Genomic DNA, 19547 nt, shown 5'->3' with positions numbered 1-19547 from the left:
CATTTCTCGAGCTTGTTTATTTCACGTTGCAGGTCTTCGCAATTCTTCTGCGTTTTCACTACTCTGAATAACTTCATATTGTCTACAAATTTTATCACCTGCTCGTTGTACCAATTTCTAGGTTATTTATAAATATGAGCACGGGTCCAAGCACCGAACCTTGCGGTACTCCACTCATGACACTTTTCCAGTCTGAGTATTGTCCATTTACCCCCACTCTCTGTTTCCTATCCGCCAGCCAGTTTTTAATCCACATGAGTATTTTTCCCTCGACTCCATGGCTCGCAATTTTTCAAAGTAGTTGTTCATGCGGTACCATGTCGAATGCTTTCTGAAAATCCAGATATACAATGTTGACCCGGTCACCCTTGTCTATCTGCCTGTTAACTCCCTCGAAGAAGCGCAGCAAGTTCGTCAAGCAAGATCTTCCTTTGCTGAAGCCGTACTGGCTGGTCCTCAAGGTGGTCAATGATGCGGTTCTTTATCAGCGCCTCTACCATCTTTCCCAGTACCGAGGTCAGATTCACCGGTCTGTAGTTTCTGGATCTCCCCTTGAAGATCGGCGTAATATTTTCTACTTTCCAGTCTTCCGGAATCCTTCCTGATTTGATCGACAGATTGGTTATTAGTTGAAGCAGTTCAGCTATAACCCCTTTCAGTTCCTTGATTACCCTCGGATGGATGCCATGCAGTCCAGGGGATTTATCATTTTTAAGCCTATCAATCTGCCTGCGTACCTCTTCTAGACTGACCATCAACCCAGTCAGTTTCCCGTCTTTATTTCCTGCGTATAGCCTATCAGTTTCCGGTATGTTGTATATATCCTCTTCGGCACATACAGATGCAAAAAAAATGTGTTCAGTTTGTCGGCGATGGCTTTGTCCTTCTTTAGCACTCTCTTTATTCCATGGTCATCCAACGGCCCCACCGCTTCCTTCACGGGTCGTTTCCCCTTAATGTATCAAACGAACGGCTTGAAGTTTTTCGCCTCCTTGGCTATTTTTTCCTCATAGTCTCTTTTGGCCCCTCTTACCACCTTATGGCACCTGCTTTGATGTTGTTTGTGCTTTTTCCAGTTTTCGTCCGTTTTTGATCTTTTCCATTCCTTAAACGAAGTCTTCTTGTCTCTGATCACTTCTTTCACCGCTACAGTGAGCCATGCCAGTCCTTGTCCTTTTTCCTTTTGGATCCCTTGTTGCGCCTCGGTGACTGTGTCCTTAAAAAGGGACCATGCTTGCTCTAGCATTTTTACAGCGCTTATCCTCTTCTTAATCTTCTTGAATTTGTATTGTGTAATTAGACCATGCACTTCAGATCTGTAGAATCTGGTACACTGTCAAAAACACACCAGACATTGGTGCGCCGAAAATCATGTGCCGACATTTGCACACAGGACAAATGTGCACTGCCACTGTGACCGCTGTCAGGCGTTCCCATTTGCACTCTGAGGTGGGGTGTGCGGGGGAACCCCCAGTATACTTACAACTCCTTGCCCTCCTGTTCCCCCCATCCTTGGCCCTCTCTCACACCCCCTCATTGTGGAAGAGCTGGGCTTCAGGAGGAGAGCACGACTTTTAAGTATACTGGTGGAGTTCCTCCCCATACCCTCTCCTCAACAGGAGCGCAAGGACTTCTAAGTGTATTGGGGGTCCCCCACCCCCTCAGAGCGCAAACGGGAAGGCTAGAGAGCGGTGAGAGTGGCGGCATGCATTTGTCCTGCTTGTTGGGACGTGATTCGGCACACCAATGTCTAGCGCGCTTTTGACTGGTCACCATAGAATCTAGACACGGCACTGCAGATCCAAGCACATGGTAAAAGAGAAAAAAACACCCAAACACCACTACCACCCAAAAAAGGTGCACCATCAAAAGCGCGCCGGACACTGGCGTGCCAACATTTGCGCGCAGGACAAATGCGTCCCAAAAACCACCACCAACAAAAAAAAATCTGGTTGTACAAGCATACTCTTTAAAATATAACCTGTAATTAGTAGGTATATAATTCCATGTGGGTTTATAACACAGACAAAACAATTTAACTGAGAGATAGAAACCAGATGATTTTCTGCCACTTTTCCTTTTTTGTATTTCAGCATGTGTTGTCTGATCCTTGCCCAAGGGTTGTAGAAAAGCTATTTCTAAAAAAATGCAAAGCACATGACATTTTAAAATGCCTCCAGGACAAGGAGAATAAAACCCCTCTACATGCATTTTACACTTAATTTTCAAGTATGCGCTGGAGCACAGGTTTGCCTTGGGGAATGAATGTAGGGCAAGCTGATTGCAGCTGTGCTTAAGAGAAGCAGAAGGGGCATAACCAAAGAAACACCAAGGGCTGTCTAGGCTCTGAAACTGCAGTACTTAGTCCTACCATTTTGTACAAGTGGTCAGTGCAGAAACAGTTTTCTAAGGTTAACTGGATGAGATAGCGATAAAGAAATGGATGCCGAGATGAAGCGAGAATGCAAAAGTGGTTACACAGTTGTTATGGGAGACTTCAACTATCCTGGGATAGACTGGAGTCTTGGAAGCTCAAGATGCGCTAGGGAGACAGAATTCCTGGAGGCTATACAAGATTGCTTCATGGAGCAGCTTGTTAGAGAACCGACGAGAGGAAATGCCACTCTGGATTTAATCCTAAATGGACTAAGGGGACCTGCAAAGGAAGTGGAAGTAGTGGGACCGTTGGGAAACAGTGATCATAATATGATCAAGTTCAAGGTTGAAGTAGGCATACCGAACGGAAAGAGAACCATAGCGACATCTTTCAACTTCAGGAAAGGAAACTATGAAGCAATGAGGGAAATGGTAAGGAAGAAACTTAGGAACACTTCCAAAAAATGGCAAACAGTAGAACATGCCTGGTCTTTTTTCAAAGACACAGTGAGCGAGGCACAAAATCTGCACATCCCCAGATTCAGAAAGGGGTGCAAAAAGGGTCGAACAAAAGACCCAGTATGGATGACTAAAATAGTGAAGGAAGCGATAGGCAATAAGAAAAATTCATTCAGGGAATGGAAAAAGGACAAAACTGAAGGGAACCAGAAGGAGCACAGGAAGTATCAAAAAGAATGTCACCGTGTGGTTCGAAAAGCCAAAAGAGAGTATGAAGAGAGGCTAGCCAGGGAGGCACGAAATTTCAAACCGTTCTTCAGATATGTTAAAGGGAAACAGCCAGCTAGGGAGGAGGTAGGACCGCTGGACGAAGGAGACAGGAAGGGAGCGGTGAAGGAGGAGAAAGAAGTCGCAGAAAGACTCAACATGTTCTTCTCGTCTGTATTTACAAACGAAGACACAACCAACATACCGGAACCTGAACAAATATTCAATGGAAATCAAGCAGAAAAATTAACATCCATGGAAGTGAGCCTTGATGATGTACACAGGCAGATAGAAAAACTTAAAACTGACAAATCCCCGGGTCCGGACGGAATCCATCCCAGGGTTCTGAAGGAATTAAAGGAGGAGATAGCGGAACTACTGCAGCAAATTTGCAACCTATCCTTGAAAACAGGCATGATCCCGGAGGATTGGAAGATAGCCAATGTCACGCCTATCTTTAAAAAGGGATCAAGAGGTGACCCGGGAAACTACAGACCAGTGAGTTTGACTTCGGTTCCGGGGAAACTGACGGAAGCACTGATTAAAGAACACATCGATGAACATCTGGAAAGAAACGAACTTTTGAAAACAACCCAACATGGTTTCTGCAGGGGGAGATCGTGCCTAACGAACTTATTGCACTTCTTCGAAGGAATTAACAAACGGATGGACAGAGGAGACCCCATAGACATCATATACCTTGATTTCCAAAAAGCCTTTGACAAGGTGCCTCACGAACGTCTACTCCGGAAACTGAAGAACCATGGAGTGGACGGAGACGTACATAGATGGATCAGAAACTGGTTGGCGGGTAGGAAACAGAGGGTAGGGGTGAAGGGCCACTACTCGGACTGGATGGGGGTCACGAGTGGTGTTCCGCAGGGCTCAGTGCTCGGGCCGCTGCTATTTAATATATTCATAAATGATCTAGAAACAGGCACGAAGTGTGAGATAATAAAATTTGCGGACGATACAAAACTATTTAGTGGAGCTGGGACTAAAGAGGAATGCGAAGAATTGCAAAGGGACTTGAACAAATTGGGGGAATGGGCGGCGAGATGGCAGATGAAGTTCAACGTTGAGAAATGTAAAGTATTGCATGTTGGAAACAGAAACCCGAGGTACAACTATACGATGGGAGGGATATTATTGAATGAGAGCAACCAAGAAAGGGACTTGGGGGTAATGGTGGACATGACAATGAAGCCGACGGCACAGTGCGCAACAGCCGCTAAGAAAGCAAATAGAATGCTAGGCATAATCAAGAAGGGTATTACAACAAGGACAAAAGAAGTTATCCTGCCATTGTATCGGGCGATGGTGCGCCCGCATCTGGAATACTGCGTCCAATATTGGTCTCCGTACCTTAGGAAGGATATGGCGTTACTCGAGAGGGTTCAGAGGAGAGCGACACGCTTGATAAAAGGGATGGAAAACCTCTCATACGCTGAGAGATTGGAGAAACTGGGTCTCTTTTCCCTGGAGAAGAGGAGACTTAGAGGGGATATGATAGAGACTTATAAGATCATGAAGGGCATAGAGAGAGTAGAGAAGGACAGATTCTTCAAACTTTCGAAAAATAAAAGAACAAGAGGACACTTGGAAAAGTTGAAAGGGGACAGATTTAAAACGAATGCTAGGAAGTTCTTCTTTACCCAACGAGTGGTGGACACCTGGAATGCGCTTCCAGAGGGAGTAATAGGGCAGAGTACAGTACAGGGGTTTAAGAAAGGATTGGACAATTTCCTGCTGGAAAAGGGGATAGAGGGGTATAAATAGAGGATTACTGCACAGGTCCTGGACCTGTTGGGCCGCCGCGTGAGCGGACTGCTGGGCATGATGGACCTCAGGTCTGACCCAGCAGAGGCATTGCTTATGTTCTTATGTTCTTATGCTTCTCCTCCCGCAAGTCACTATTTCCCAGTCCTCTACTATAGGCTCATTCAACCACTTTTCAGGATGTCTGTAAATGAACATGCATGAGGTAAATTTGCATACATGGAATTTCCACTGAATGTGGATAGTGTTACTTAGATATTGGGTTTCTAGACATCACACTATCCTTAAAGTCTCATACAGACAAAATACTTAAATCTATTTTTTAAATAAATTTTATTGCTTTAAGAGAGTCTGATATTTGTTTGATGAAAAACATTTCTCTATTCTTGTACATGTTCGTGTGCTTTTTAAATCAGATTATTGTAATGGTATGTATTGCCTTCTGTTGTGTGCAGAGGTAACAACAGAAAAATCACTTAGAAAGCAATTCTTCTGAACTCGATTCAGATCGATTTAACTGCACCTAATGTCTCACAGTTCTGTAATTGTTGCCTTAATTAAAAGAAGTTGGAAAAGTGTGATTATAAATTATTTGATTAGATAACAAAAATACTTAGACATCTGGCATGCACTTACAAATGTCTTCTAATGATTATTCACAAATATATTTCTGAAATACTAAATACAAAAATATGTACAAAACCTAACTTGATATGATGTTACTCTGAGAAAATTTTCTTATAAGAGATTGTGATAAACAACTATACCTTGAGCTAAAATAATACTGGTCCCAGAATTAACCAGCCCTCAGCAAAGAAAATACCAGTGACTAATCCCAGAACTGAAAGAGATTTCAAATCCTCACCCTTTCTCCAGCTGTTCAAGCAGCATTAGGTAGGTAGAAATCTTCCTCTGGCTACAAACTTGATTGTGAGCCCAAACTGAGACTGGCTTGAGTCAGTTCCAGGTTATTTCAGTGCACACAGCAGGTCTTGGTCTAGTAACAGTCCAAAAGATATTCAGCTGCAGAGTTCTTCTTTATTCTGGCTTAGCACATATATCAGTACTTCTGCATAACTGAAATAGTCCTTCCCTTTTCATAGATGTGCTAGCCGACCAGGAAATCTTCTTTTTCTTTCTCTCTCTTTTGGCGTAAGCCCCAACTCCTTCACTTTCATCCTTCACATGCTCATGGCCAATTAGGATTTACCCCAATCAGGGACAAGACCCAAGGAGGGTGATTAGGTTTCTTCATGTACCTTCTTCATGTCCAGCCAAGATGATAAAGAAACAAGACAGACATCATTACCATGTCTATAACTTGCTTCTATATACTTTCTCAAGTTGATCTCTGTAGCAAAGCAAAATCCATAGTCTCTTTGTTCAAAAGAGCTGATTCATCAAAGTTCCTTATGACTCAGCAAAGACGGATTCAGTAAAATGGTGTCAGGCCCACCCAGACCTTAAGGATAATAGAAAGGGAAAAAAAAAGTCCAAAAGCCGGCCTAAATTGATACTTGGACGATCAAAAAGACAGGTCGTCCAAGTACCGATAATCAAAACTGATTTTAGACGTATCTAAAACCAGCTTAGGTCTTTTCACTGCCTCTGTACGCCCAGAGCGAAAAGGGGCATTTTGGGAAGAATGGATAGGGCGGAAGGTGGGCCGACCTAGACTTAGTCATCTGGAAAGCCATAATCAAAAAAGTTTTACAAGTTGCCAGACGGAACTTATACATTTTGACTTAGACCAAGTCAAAACAGGTATAAATTCCAAATTGGGCTGCTGAGCTGATTGCGGCTGCTGCAATCAGCTCAGCAGCCCAGGCAACCCATCCCCCCCGCACCCATAATCCCCATGGACGCCCCTCTCACCTTTTCATGATAGCCAGCCGGCCTTTTCATGATGGCCTGCCTACCTCTGAATGGCGAGCCTGCCCCTTTCCAGTGCATTGTGGGATGCACCGGGGAGAGGCCTAGTGCCTGAATGGATCAGGCACCTAAGACCCTGCCCATAGGAGGACCATAGGAGGGGCCTTAGGCACATGGGCCAACCTAAGATTCCAGGCCTGCCAGATGGATGGAAGGAGGACCCGTCCAGCCAGCCATCATGAAAAGGTTAGGGGGGGGGGGGGCTTCAGGGTTTGGATGGGGTTGGGGGCTCCGGGTGGTGGGGTTCTGGGGGATGGACTAGATGGTCCAGCAGGGGTTCAGGGGGGGTTGTCCGGCAGGAAGGACTGGGCATCCTTCCTGCCAGTGAAGAGCATGATTGATCGCGTGGGGATTTGGGGTGTCTGGCAGGAGGGATTGAAGTCATATCTGTTGAAAAAGTTTTTATGGTAGAATTTAGTTTTCCTTGATCTATTATATAGTTGAACTTTATGATCCGCTTTGAACCTGATTAGGAGAGTTGGAGGAATACTTAGGAACATAAATATTGCCTCTGCCGGGTCAGAACAGGGGGTCCATCGTGCCCAGCAGCCCGTCCCGCGGAGGCCCTCCAGGTCCTTTACCTGTAAGTTCCCACCACCCAATTATTTATGCCCTAATCCTGAAGTACCCTGTATAGTACCCCTCTATCTATACCCTGTAATCCCTTTCTCCTTCAAGAAGTCATCCAAGCCCTTTTTGAAACCCATTATTGTACTCTGTCCTATCACCTCTCCTGGAAGCGCATTCCAGGTGTCCACCACCCTCTGAGTGAAGAAGTACTTCCTAGCATTCGTCTTGAATCTGTCTCCTTTCAGTTTTTCCGAATGCCCTCTTGTTTTTGATGTCCCCGCTAGCCTGAAGAATCTGTCCCTCTCCACCTTCTCTATACCTTTCATGATTTTATAGGTCTCTATCATGTCCCCTCTAAGTCTCCGCTTTTCCAGGGTAAAAAGCCCCAGCTTCTCCAGCCTTTTGGTATATGCAAGGTTTTCCATGCCCTTAATCATTTTTGTTGCTCTTCTCTGGACATCACCATATCTTCTTAAAGTGTGGTGACCAGTATTGGATGCAGTACTCCAGATGCGGGCGCACCATTGCTCTATACAGTGGCAGGATAACTTCCTTTGTTCTGGTAGTGATACTTTTTTTGATAGTGCCCAACATTCTGTTTGCCTTTTTTGAGGCAGCTGCACATTGTGCCGCTGGCTTCATCGTTGTATCCACCAATACCCCCAAGTCTTTTTTAAGTTTGCCTTCCCCCAATACCTTCCCTTCCATCGTATAGCTGTACATCGGGTTCCCTTTCCCTATGTGCAAGACTTTACATTTCTCTACATTGAAGCTCATCTGCCATCTTTTTGCCCACTCACCCAGCTTGTTCAGGTCACTTTGTAGATCTTTGCATTCCTCAACAGTTCTGACCCTACTGTAGAGTTTTGTGTCGTCCGCAAATTTTATAACTTCACACTTTGTCCCTGTTTCCAGGTCATTAATGAATATATTGAACAGCAACGGTCCCAGCACTGACCCCTGTGGGACACCACTTGTGACCCCTTTCCAGTCAGAGTAGTGTCCCTTTACTCCTACCCCCTGCTTCCTGTCCGCCAGCCAAATTTTGACCCATCTGTGCCCCCCGTAGCTCCACAGCTTCTTTAGTAGGCGCTCGTGGGGTACCTTGTCAAAAGCTTTTTGGAAATCCAGATATACGATGTCTATAGGGTCACCTTTGTCTAGTTGTTTGCTTATCCCCTCAAAGAAATGCAGTAGGTTCGTTTGGCATGATCTTCCTTTACAGAAACCATGCTGGCTTGTTCTCAACAGATTATTTTTTTCTATGTGCTCATTGATACTTTCCTTGATCAATGATTCGGCCATCTTCTCCGGAACTGAGGTTAAGCTCACCGGTCTGTAGTTCCCCGGGTTGCCTCTCGATCCTTTTTTGAAGATAGGCGTAACATTTGCTATCTTCCAGTCCTCCGGGATTACCCCTGTTCTCAAGGATAGATTACAAATCTGTCGCAGTAACTCTGCTGTTTCGTCTCTGAGTTCTTTCAGTATTCTTGGGTGGATTCCGTCTGGGCCCGGAGATTTGTCAGTTTTTAATCTATCTATTTGCTTGAGCATGTCTTCGAGGCTTACCTCCAAGAATGATAGTGTTCCCTCTTGATTCCCCTTGAAGATTTTTTCTGGTTCAGGCACATTGGATGTGTCTTCTTTTGTAAAGACCGACAAGAAGAACGCATTTAGTCTATCAGCCAACTCTTTTTCTTCCTTCACCACTCCCTTGCTGTCTCCCTCGTCCAAAGGTCCCACCTCCTCCGTCGCCGGCTGCTTTCCTTTCACATATCAGAAGAATGGTTTTAAAATTTTGTGCTTCCTTGGCTAGTCTGACAAATCTGTATGGCAGAGTGGTCATCTTCTATGTTCGAAGTCTGCTTTCCCTCAGAAGGGCTCCTTTTACAAAGGCGCATTAGCGGTTTAATGCGCGTAATAGCGCACGCTAAACTGCCGGCCACGCTAGCCACTACCGCCTCCTTTTGAGCAGGCGGTAATTTTTCGGCTAGCGCGGGAGTTAGCGCATGATGAAAAGTCGCACGCTCTAAAGCCGCTAACGCGGCTTCGTAAAAGGAGCCCTATATGAGTGCTCCTGCTGGAAGTCACCATCACAGGGATGCCTACACTGGTATGTAGTGTAGAAAAAGATCTTCTATTTAAAAAAAAAAAATCTTTATTAATTTTAAAGTATGAATACATAACAATAACAGAAAGAAGCACCTTTAACTTACAAAATTTAAAGTCATCATTTCCCCCAACCCTATTATTCCTATTACAATAAAATACCACCCCCTCCCCACCCTCCTGGATATGCATATGTATAATAAACAAACCTATATTAAAGAGAGATATCAATTATATAGATGCAGTAAAATCTGCCAATGGGCCCCAAACTAATTTAATCACCTTATTATTCCCTAACAATTTCACATTCATTTTTTCATATTTATAACTAGAACATAGATTAGCCCACCAGAAAGGGAAGTTGAGACGATTAGAGTTCTTCCAATGTCGTGTTATCATCTGAATGGCAGACCCCTTCTAAAATATGGGACTCATTTTCAAAAAAGAGAGATGTCCAAAAGATGACATAAGCTGGCATTTGGACATTTTAGTACTCAAAAATTCCAAGTGGTCATTGTCGAAATTGACTTTCTAGATGTCTTTCTGGTCATTTTGTCTCCAATGCATCTAAATTTTAAGGAGGGGGTGTTAGAGACTTGTTTTGGGCAGGCTTAGGGCGGACGTAGGATTTGGACATTCTGCAGGATCAAACTTTTGACAAAATGTCCAGGGCACCATAAGAACATAACATAAGAACATAAGCAGTGCCTCCGCCGGGTCAGACCACAGGTCCATCCTGCCCAGCAATCCGCTCCCGCGGCGGCCCAAACAGGTCACGATCTGTCTGTATCACCAGAAGGGGCTCCCTTGCCACCTTGGTTTCTCATTTAAGTCCTGTCTTCCTATCGAAGTCCTAACCCTCCGGTCTTGCACATGCACGACCTGGTTTGGTTTCTATACTCATTACCTGGTTAGCTTTCTATACTTGTGTTACATCCCAGCTCCTCCCTCAGTATCCCATGATCCCTTTATCCTTCAGGAATCCGTCCAATCCCTGTTTGAATCCCTGTACCGTACTCTGCCTGATCACTTCCTCCGGTAGCGCATTCCAAGTGTCCACGACCCTTTGGGTGAAAAAAAACTTCCTTGCGTTTGTTTTGAACCTATCTCCCTTCAGTTTCTCCGAATGCCCCCTCGTATTTGCTGTCCCCTTCAGTCTGAAGAATCTGTCCCTATCCACCCTCTCTATGCCCCTCATGATGTTTAGATGCATTTAGATGTTTGGGGCTAGATCTGTTTTAAAAATACAAAACAAAAAAGAAATCTTTCAAAAAGATGCCCAAACTGACTAGATGACCACTGGAGGGATTAAGTGGAATTAAAGGTTTCAATCTAATACTGAAAAGGCTCCAGGATAGTCATGGAACATTTGCAGTTGGTGTGATCAAAGAAGGTAGATGTCGCTTGAAGAAGTCACTCTAATCTGATTATATTGTATGGTAAGCCCTCCAAAACCCATCCAAAACCTACTGTACCTATATAAAGATGACACCAGCAGGCATAAGGACTATTATTGTGTACAGGTGGGTACAATAAGTTATAGGTGAGATTTGGAGGGCTCACTATACAATATAAGCAGGTTATAGTGACATACGTACCTGGAACTTTTTAATGTGACGTTCACTGCAGTGCCCATTAGAGTGTCCCTCTGATCTGTTGAGCTGTGGCTGTGTGGCCATCTGAAGTTGGAATACAGGCTGGAATGGACTGATTCTTTCACATCTTTGGGTGGTGGGAGTGGGTCGGTGACCCTGGGGGGAGTAAGGGTGGGGTCATGCGTTAATCCCTCCAGTGGCCAGTTTGCTAAGAATGCTGTCTGCTTGGATGTCCCAATGGCTTGTTTTTGTGCATTTTTCATTTGGACACTTAGGGCCAAAATGTCTAGATAGGTCATTAAAATAAAATACAGACATCTTGCAATTTCAAAAATTGATATTTTCTCTACTGGATTTCTGGACATCTTTCCCAAAATGTCCAAACTCAGACTTAGACGTCTTGTCGAAAATGCCCCTTTGTGTATCTAAATGTAGATGCCCTGATTGGGATGTATCAAATCCTGTCTGTTCATCCTTTCTAGAATGCCACTTCACATAAGAACATAAGAGTTGCCATACTGGGACAGACTGCAGGTCCATCAAGCCCAGTATCCTGTTTCCAACAGTGGCCAACCCAGGTCACAATTACCTGGCAAGATCCCAAGGACTGAAACAGGAATAAGCAGTGAATTTCCCCAAGCCATCTTAATAATGGCTTATGAACTTGTCTTTTAGAAAATTATCCAAACCTTTTTAAAACCCTGCTAAGCTAACTGCTTTCACCATATTCTTTGGCAATGAATTCAGAGTTTACAAGTTGAATGAAGAAATTTTTTCTCTGGTTTGTTTTAAATTTACTACTTAGTAGCTTCATTGCATGCCCCCTAGTCTTAGTATTTTTGGAAAGAGTAAACAAGCAATCTACATCTACCCATTCTACTCTACATGTTATTATAAAATAGCATCAAAGTAGATGCTTGCTTGCAGTGTTAAATCCTTTTATATAATTACCTTCCAAAGTAATGCTAAAATGGATCTACTTTGAATTGCAGTCACATACTGAGGAAAACAAAAGACTTTCTGCCTTTCTACCTTTTTTCTGCTAGCTCTGGAAAACAGTTGCATATAAATCAAGTGAGGGGGGAAAACTACAAGCTATCATTCCTACTCTGGCAGAGTAAATATTGACAGATCTTCTAGTGCAATTAAAGGTTTCAATTTAATACTGAAAAGGCTCCAGGATAGTCATGGGACATTTGCAGTTGGTGTGATCAAAGAAGGTAGATGTCACTTGAAGAAGTTGCAAGACAGAAAAATACAGAATTTCTACTCAAAAAACTGTAGAAAGAGCTTTCCCTTGGAAAGAAAGGAATTGGGACATATACTGCCTTTTTGTAGTTTTACAACCACACTCAAAATGGTTTACATACAGGTACTTCGAGCATTTTCCCTATCTGTCCCGGTGGGCTCATAGTCTATCTAATGTATCTTGGGCAGTGGAAGATTAAGTGACTTGCCCAGGGTCACAGGGAGCAGCACAGGGTTTGAACCCACATCCTCAGGGTGCTGAGGCTGTAGCTCTAACCACTACGCTACACTCTCACACACTATGCCAACCCGACCCAAAACCTTTGGGGGGGAGCAGGGCACATTAGCATAGGAGACATAATTACAGATTGGGGATGACATTTATAAAAGGAACTTGGGCGGGGGGAGGAAACTCTTTCAACGGTTTGGATATTATTAAATCTTCATTTTTCATTCTGTAGATTTAAGCTGTTCCATAGTTCCTGGACTTTAAACAATCATAGTGACTGTGGCTGAAAGTGGAAATATATCCTGCTGCTGTAAAAGCAGCTATGGAACTAGGTGGCAGCAACATAATTATTCTTGAAGGAACCTACTTTTAGGTACTGAAGGGTTAAACTGCATGCAGATACTGTTATCTTTCCCTTTCCTAGCTTTCTTTGAAATGGTGCTTTCATCAACTGTCTCTGCTTTCACAAATAGCAAGGTCTCTGCACCTACTGTGTAATGTATGTTAACTCATTTTAGAAGTTGGCTTGATGTTGCCTTTGATATGGGTCCTTCAAAGAGTTCTCTTTGCGTTTTCCATTTCTTGATGTGGATATGGATGGGGAGCAGGGAAAGGACAGTGAAGGTGAAGCTTACTTTAACAGACTTCAGAGTCAGAGTTAGCAGCTGAGCTTCGAGCATACTGCACAATATGTCGAAATTGAATGTTGAAAAAGTACATGGTAAAACTTAAGACCACAGTATAGATGTTCGTTCTCTGCAGTTTGAGAGCATTCTAAATCAATCAGGGAAGAGTTAATGCAGAACAGTTCAGTCTACAAAGAAATTCCAAACCAGTATCTCCAGCAGTAGTGATAATTTGTGTTTCTTCTTCAAGCAGTCTCCACATCTCAGGGAGCCAAAGTCAATTATTTTCTCTTTCTTAATCTTAGAATTATAGCTCTAGCCCCATTGTACTATTAGGGGCATAATAAAAAAAACTAAACCGTCCAAAAAATGCCGGCACTTGGATGTCCAAGTGCCAATAATCAAAACTGTGTTCCTGGACATCTGGCGATATGTCCCATCTACTGGGCATCCATAGTTCAAGGGGGAATGTTAAGAGGTGTATTATGGGCAGGCTTTGGACATGCCAGACTTGGACATCTTGTAGGGATAATCAAACCTTTCCCAAGACGTCCTGGATGGAACTTAGACGTTTTGGGCTAGACCTCTTTTGGAAGCTTCTAAGTGCCAAAAAGGTACCTAAACTGACCAGATGACCACTGGAGAAATTAAATAATGACTCCCCACACTCCCCCAGTAGTCACTGACCCTCTTCCACCCCCCCAAAAAAAAACTCTAAACGAAACAGTACATACGTGTCTCATCAGGTATCTAGTATAGCATCACACAGGTATCTTAAGTAGCTGAGTGGGTGGGCTAGTGAACCATAGACAGGAGGAGCCAGACCCATAAGGCACTCTAACCACAACGTCTATGGTGTTAACTATGAGTCCATAAAACCCCATCAAACTCCTACTATACTGCCATATAGGTGCCACCTACAGCCATAATGGCTATTGGGGTGGTAGGCAGGTGGTATAGTAGGTTTTGGGGGAGTTTTGGAGGGTATATTGTGAGATATATATCTGGCACCCTCTATGTGAAGTTCATAGCAGTTACTTCTAAGGCCCAACTGCTGTTTTTGTCTATGTGGCCAATCCATTAAGTGCTGTCCCTTCCCAAGTCTTAATGTGGACATTTCTAACTTGGACATTTTTGTGGTCAAAAATGGCAAATAAAGTTAGATGTCCTAGACATTTTGGTAGCTAAGATGTTCACAAATAGGTGACTAAAAAAAAAATTATTTGGATGTCCCATTCGAAAATGGAGGTTTCTGTGCCTCCGAATTTGAACGTTTAACGGGAAATGTCCAAGTTGGACTTAGACGTCCCTTTCAAAAATGGCCTCCACGTAACTTTAAGGGCTCCTTGTACGAAGGTGTGTTAGAGCCCTAACATGCGGAATAGCGATGCGAAAATGCCACACGCTCTAGCCGCTACCACCTCCTCTTGAGCAGGCGGTAGTTTTTCGGCGAGCACGCACTAGTCCGGTGAGTGCGCTAAAAACGCTAGTGCACCTTCATAAAAGGAGCCCTAAATCTTCATAGTGTAAGCCACATCTGAGATCCTCAATGGCTATGTGTGGCTTCACAATAGGATCAGCCTCTCTTGCAAACCTCTACAAAACTGCAAATTTGGTGTAAATTTCTAGACAATATGGGGCTAATTTTCTAAAGCATTTTCCACATACAAAGCATGTTTTTACACATGCAAAATGGCTTTTAAGTTTTCCTGTGATAAAGAGTTTGTAAAACTTTTAGTTAGCTCTGTCTTTTACCAGCAGTTCAGGAAATTATTGAAAGCCTACTTATTTCAGAAATTTTTGTAATTTCTAGGTCATTTGTTTTTATTGTCATTGTTTCAATTTTCTTTTGTAAACCGCATAGAACTCCTAAAGTATGCGGTATACAAATACATTTTTATGTTATGCGATCAAATACACATGTACAAGGATGTGCAATTTGCAATATTTTACGGGTCAATATTCAGCCACCATCATCAGTGTTTAAAAAAGAATACTAGTGGCAATATTGAGGGGATAAATCAAGGTGAGCTTTTATTGCACCTTGAGTTACCACAGGAGCCAGCAACCTGAAGTATAACAGTTCCATAGGTTGCTGACTCCCATGATAAATAAACAACGTTGCTTGTGATCCAGCTTACAAATAGAATTATTGCAGCAGCTTGGTAGCATCGGGATGCAAAACTGTGAACCGATGCTTCAGAGTCACATTTTCCAGGTGCATCAATGCTTCCCCTCTCCAAGTTCCCCAAGACAGTATAGAAGGGTTAACTCACCTTTCTTCATCTAGGCAGAAAAACTGATAACCCCCAGGGTCGATCCCCCAGATCCCCAATCTCCATTAAGATGAGCCTTGACCCCCAATCTCCCCCCCCCCCCAAAGTTTCTTTATCCAGATTTGCTCCTAAGATGCCCTCTAAAAAATTTTGACACTCATCTCCCCTCAAAATATCCCTGCTGTTTAGCTGCAAAACCACCCTGACTCCAAACAAATATACCTGGGATTGTTGTTGGTTTTTTTCACTGTCAAAACCTCTCTTTGGTCAGTTTAATCCTATAATTAACTCTGAATTGTGAAGAGTCTTCTTTACCTTATCTCGCTTCAAAATCAATTTACTAAAGGAGGAAAAGTGCCTCAGAACCACATATGCTACATATGTTTGTATTAAGCAGACATACTGGAAATGGTAACAACCTCCCTGGCTCAAAAATCTCCTGTTCCGACCTGACTATTTATAATATGAACATCGATGTGAGCTCTTTACATCAGCTATTCAAATCATTTATAATAGCTGTTCATATCATTCAAAAAAAACATCATTATTGCAACCTTTTTTTCCTCCCCTTCTTCCTTTTCTTTTTCCTTTTAAAGAAAATGTATTTTATGGTACTGTAATTTAGTTTTAATTTTAGAAATGTAATTTGGCAATTATACATTTATTTTTATGGAAACCGCTTTGGTTAAAGGCTTCTTTGACTGGGTAACAAAACAGCTAGACTTGGGAGAATCCGTGGACGTTGTATACGTAGACTTCAGCAAAGCTTTCGATAGTGTCCCGCATCGCAGGCTGTTGAGCAAGATGAAATCAATGGGGCTGGGAGAAACACTAACTACATGGGTCAATGACTGGCTGAGTGGCAGACTTCAGAGGGTGGTAGTTAACAGTACCCTCTCTAAAACATCGGAGGTGACAAGTGGAGTACCGCAGGGCTCAGTCTTGGGCCCACTCCTTTTCAACATATTCATAGGGGACCTAACTCAGGGGCTTCAAGGTAAGATAACGTTATTCGCTGACGACGCCAAACTATGCAATATAGTGAAAGACGGCAATTCACCCGATAATATGACACAGGACCTACATTTGTTGGAGCTTTGGTCCTCGACCTAGCAGCTGGGCTTCAACGTTAAGAAATGCAAGATCATGCACCTCGGCAGCAGAAATCCGTGCAGAACTTACACCTTAAATGGTGAGACCTTAGCTAGAACTTCAACAGAACGAGACTTGGGAGTGATCATCAGCGCAGACATGAAAACTGCTGATTATGTGGAGAAGGCTTCATCTAAGGCAAGACAGTTGTTAGGTTGCATCCGCAGGAGTTTCGTCAGCCGGAAGCCTGAAGTCATAATGCCATTATACAGAACCATGGTGAGACCTCATTTGGAATACTGTGTGCAATTCTGGAGGCCACACTACCGAAAAGATGTGCTGAGAGTAGAGTCGGTGCAATGGATCCACTAGGATGGTCTCGGGGCTCAAGGATCTATCGTACGAGGAAAGGCTGAAAAATTTGCGGCTGTACTCACTCGAGGAATGTAGGGAGAGAGGAGATATGATCGAGATGTTTAAGTATATTACTGGCCGTATCGAGATGGAAGAAGAGATTCTCTTTCTCAAAGGACCCTCAGCCACAAGAGGACATCCGCTCAAACTCAGGGGTGGGAAATTTCATGGCAACACCAGGAAATATTTCTTCACCGAGAGAGTGGTTGATCCTTGGAACGAGCTCCCGGTGCAGGTGATCGAGGCAAACAGCGTGCAAGAATTTAAGAGCAAATAGGATGCCCATGTGGGATCCCTTAGAGGGTTAAGCCAAGGGCTCCTGTCACCAGGAGTAGGATCCCTAGGATAGTAGACTTGGGGGTGGGTCAGTAGAGTGGGCAGACCTGATGGGCTATGGCCCTTATCTGCCGTCATCTTCTATATTTCTATGTTTATATAATTTTTAAAAATAAATCCCCGTGACCTACTGGCCCCTCAGATTCTCCCCGAGTGTTGCTCATTTGCTCCTGCCTCCATGTTGCCCTTATTTGGCAGTGTCCACCCAGAAGTTGGGAGATTGGGGTGCCAAAACTTTTGGAGGGGGTGGGTGAGGATCAGGTAGGATCGGTTGGCTACTAGACAGCCAGAATCCTGGGGATGATTCAAATCCAGTGACCTTTTTTTAAAATGCCCCCTTCCCGTCAGTGTTTGAGCCAGTCACCAGTTCCGTATTGACAGAGATGAGGACATTTTGGCAGTGAGCTGCAGATTAATTTGCATGCTTATTGATTGGGTCACCATGGTACATTTGAGTTCATTTCACTGTAGAAATGTAAGCCTTCAGCATGCAGCTCTGTTTTCTTCAACGGCCTAAATGTAAGGTATGGCGTTTTGTGTCTGCATATGTGATTAGCTGATGTTGAGAAATGTTTTCTTCTGGAATATATATTGTACGATTATTTGCCATTTAATATACTGCACCGATGCAGTAATCAACATACACACACACACGACCATTGCTCTCCCCAGCATACACATATGCATTTACATACGCAAGGGGTTGGAATAAAATTCCACGAATAATGCTCTGCTTGCTTTGCCCACTTGTGTATATATGGGAGTTGGGTAGATGGGTGCTACTACCGTGTTTCCCTGAAAATAAGACATTCTCTTATATACACACTAGGTCTTATTTTTGGGGTATGCACATGATCAACTCTCCCATCCTTTCCTTCACCCCAATTCTTCCTCTTTCCTATCTCTCCCCCACATGTGCAGCATCTTTCCTCCCCTTTCTCCCTCCCATCACCCTGTGCAGCAGAAGTTTGCCCATCTTCTATCCTTCCCTCCCTCCCTCCCATTCCTTGTGCAGCAGAACCCTTGAGCACCTCCGCCCCCAGCCGAACCTCTGCCGACCCTCCATCCTTCCCTCCCCGCTGACCGCGAGTGAGCCCTATTTTCATCCAAAGCAATTCTGTACAATTCTGGACACTCACCTTCAAAAAGATATAAGGATGGAGTTGGTCCAGAGGAAGGCTACTAAAATGATTGGTGGTCTTCATCAAAAAGAATATGGGGATAGACTTAAAGATCTCAATATGTATACTTTGCAGGAAAGTCTGGAGAGGGCAGATATGGTAGAGACATTTAAATACCTATGTGGGCATAAATAGGCATGAGGCCAGTCTCTTTCAATTGAGAGGAAGCTCTGGAATGGGGGTGGGGCAAAGGATAATAATGATATAATAACTTTATTCTTGTATACCGCCATACCCAGTGAGTTCTAGGCGGTTCACATTAATTAAACATGGTTACATGCAGTTAAGTATTAATTGAACAGATTTACATTAATTAAACATAGTTACATGCGGTTCACATTAATTAAACATAGTTACATGCAGTTAAGTATTAATTGAACAGATTTACATAGAGTTAAGTGTTAAATTGAACAGGGATGCAGGCAACGAAGTAGATGAAATTGGGGAGTAGGATAGAGTGGATCGGGGGGGTGGGGGTGGGGCCAGATAAAAAAGGGGGGGAGGGGGGTTCTTTGAGGAGGGGGCAATTAAGTGTCGTGGCGTTGGAAGAGGTGTGTTTTGAGTAATTTTCTAAAGCTGAGGTAGGTTGGAGCCTCGAGGATTAATTGGGCTATCCATGGGTTTAGTTTGGCGGCCTGGAAGGCGAGGGTTTTGTCGAAGAATTTATTGGAGTGACAGAGTTTTAGGGAGGGGAAAGCAAATAGCTGGATTCTGCGGGAGTTCTTGTTTCTGTGATTCAGGATGAAGTGTGGGTTGATGTAGTTTGGGGCTAGGCCGAATAGCAGAAACAGGCAAATTTAAATAGGACTCTGGATTCCAATGGTAGCCAATGAAGTTTGTGGTAAAAAGGGGTAACATGTTCCCATTTTTTCAGGATGAAGATGAAAGGGGATAGATTCAGAAGTAACCTCAGAAAAATACTTTTTCACGGAAAGGGTGGTGAATACTTGGAATGGCCTCCCATTGGAGGTGGTAGAAATGAAGAGTATATCTGAATTTAAGACATCTTAGGGCAAGTGGTGTGCAAAAGTCCTGCATCACTTGACTTGTTTGATGCA

At 43.5% G+C, this 19547-nt stretch overlaps 1 protein-coding gene across 3 annotated transcripts in view; it reads left to right on the top strand.

The window, feature by feature from the left end:
* GALNT14 (polypeptide N-acetylgalactosaminyltransferase 14) overlaps positions 1-19547 on the top strand; it is a 596567-nt gene that overhangs the window by 401281 nt on the left and 175739 nt on the right. The gene's annotated exons all lie outside the window — the stretch shown is intronic.

The sequence above is a fragment of the Geotrypetes seraphini genome, chromosome 3 (genome assembly GCF_902459505.1).
Source record: "Geotrypetes seraphini chromosome 3, aGeoSer1.1, whole genome shotgun sequence".
Taxonomy (NCBI): domain Eukaryota; kingdom Metazoa; phylum Chordata; class Amphibia; order Gymnophiona; family Dermophiidae; genus Geotrypetes; species Geotrypetes seraphini.
This window is presented reverse-complemented; position numbering and strand designations above follow the sequence as displayed.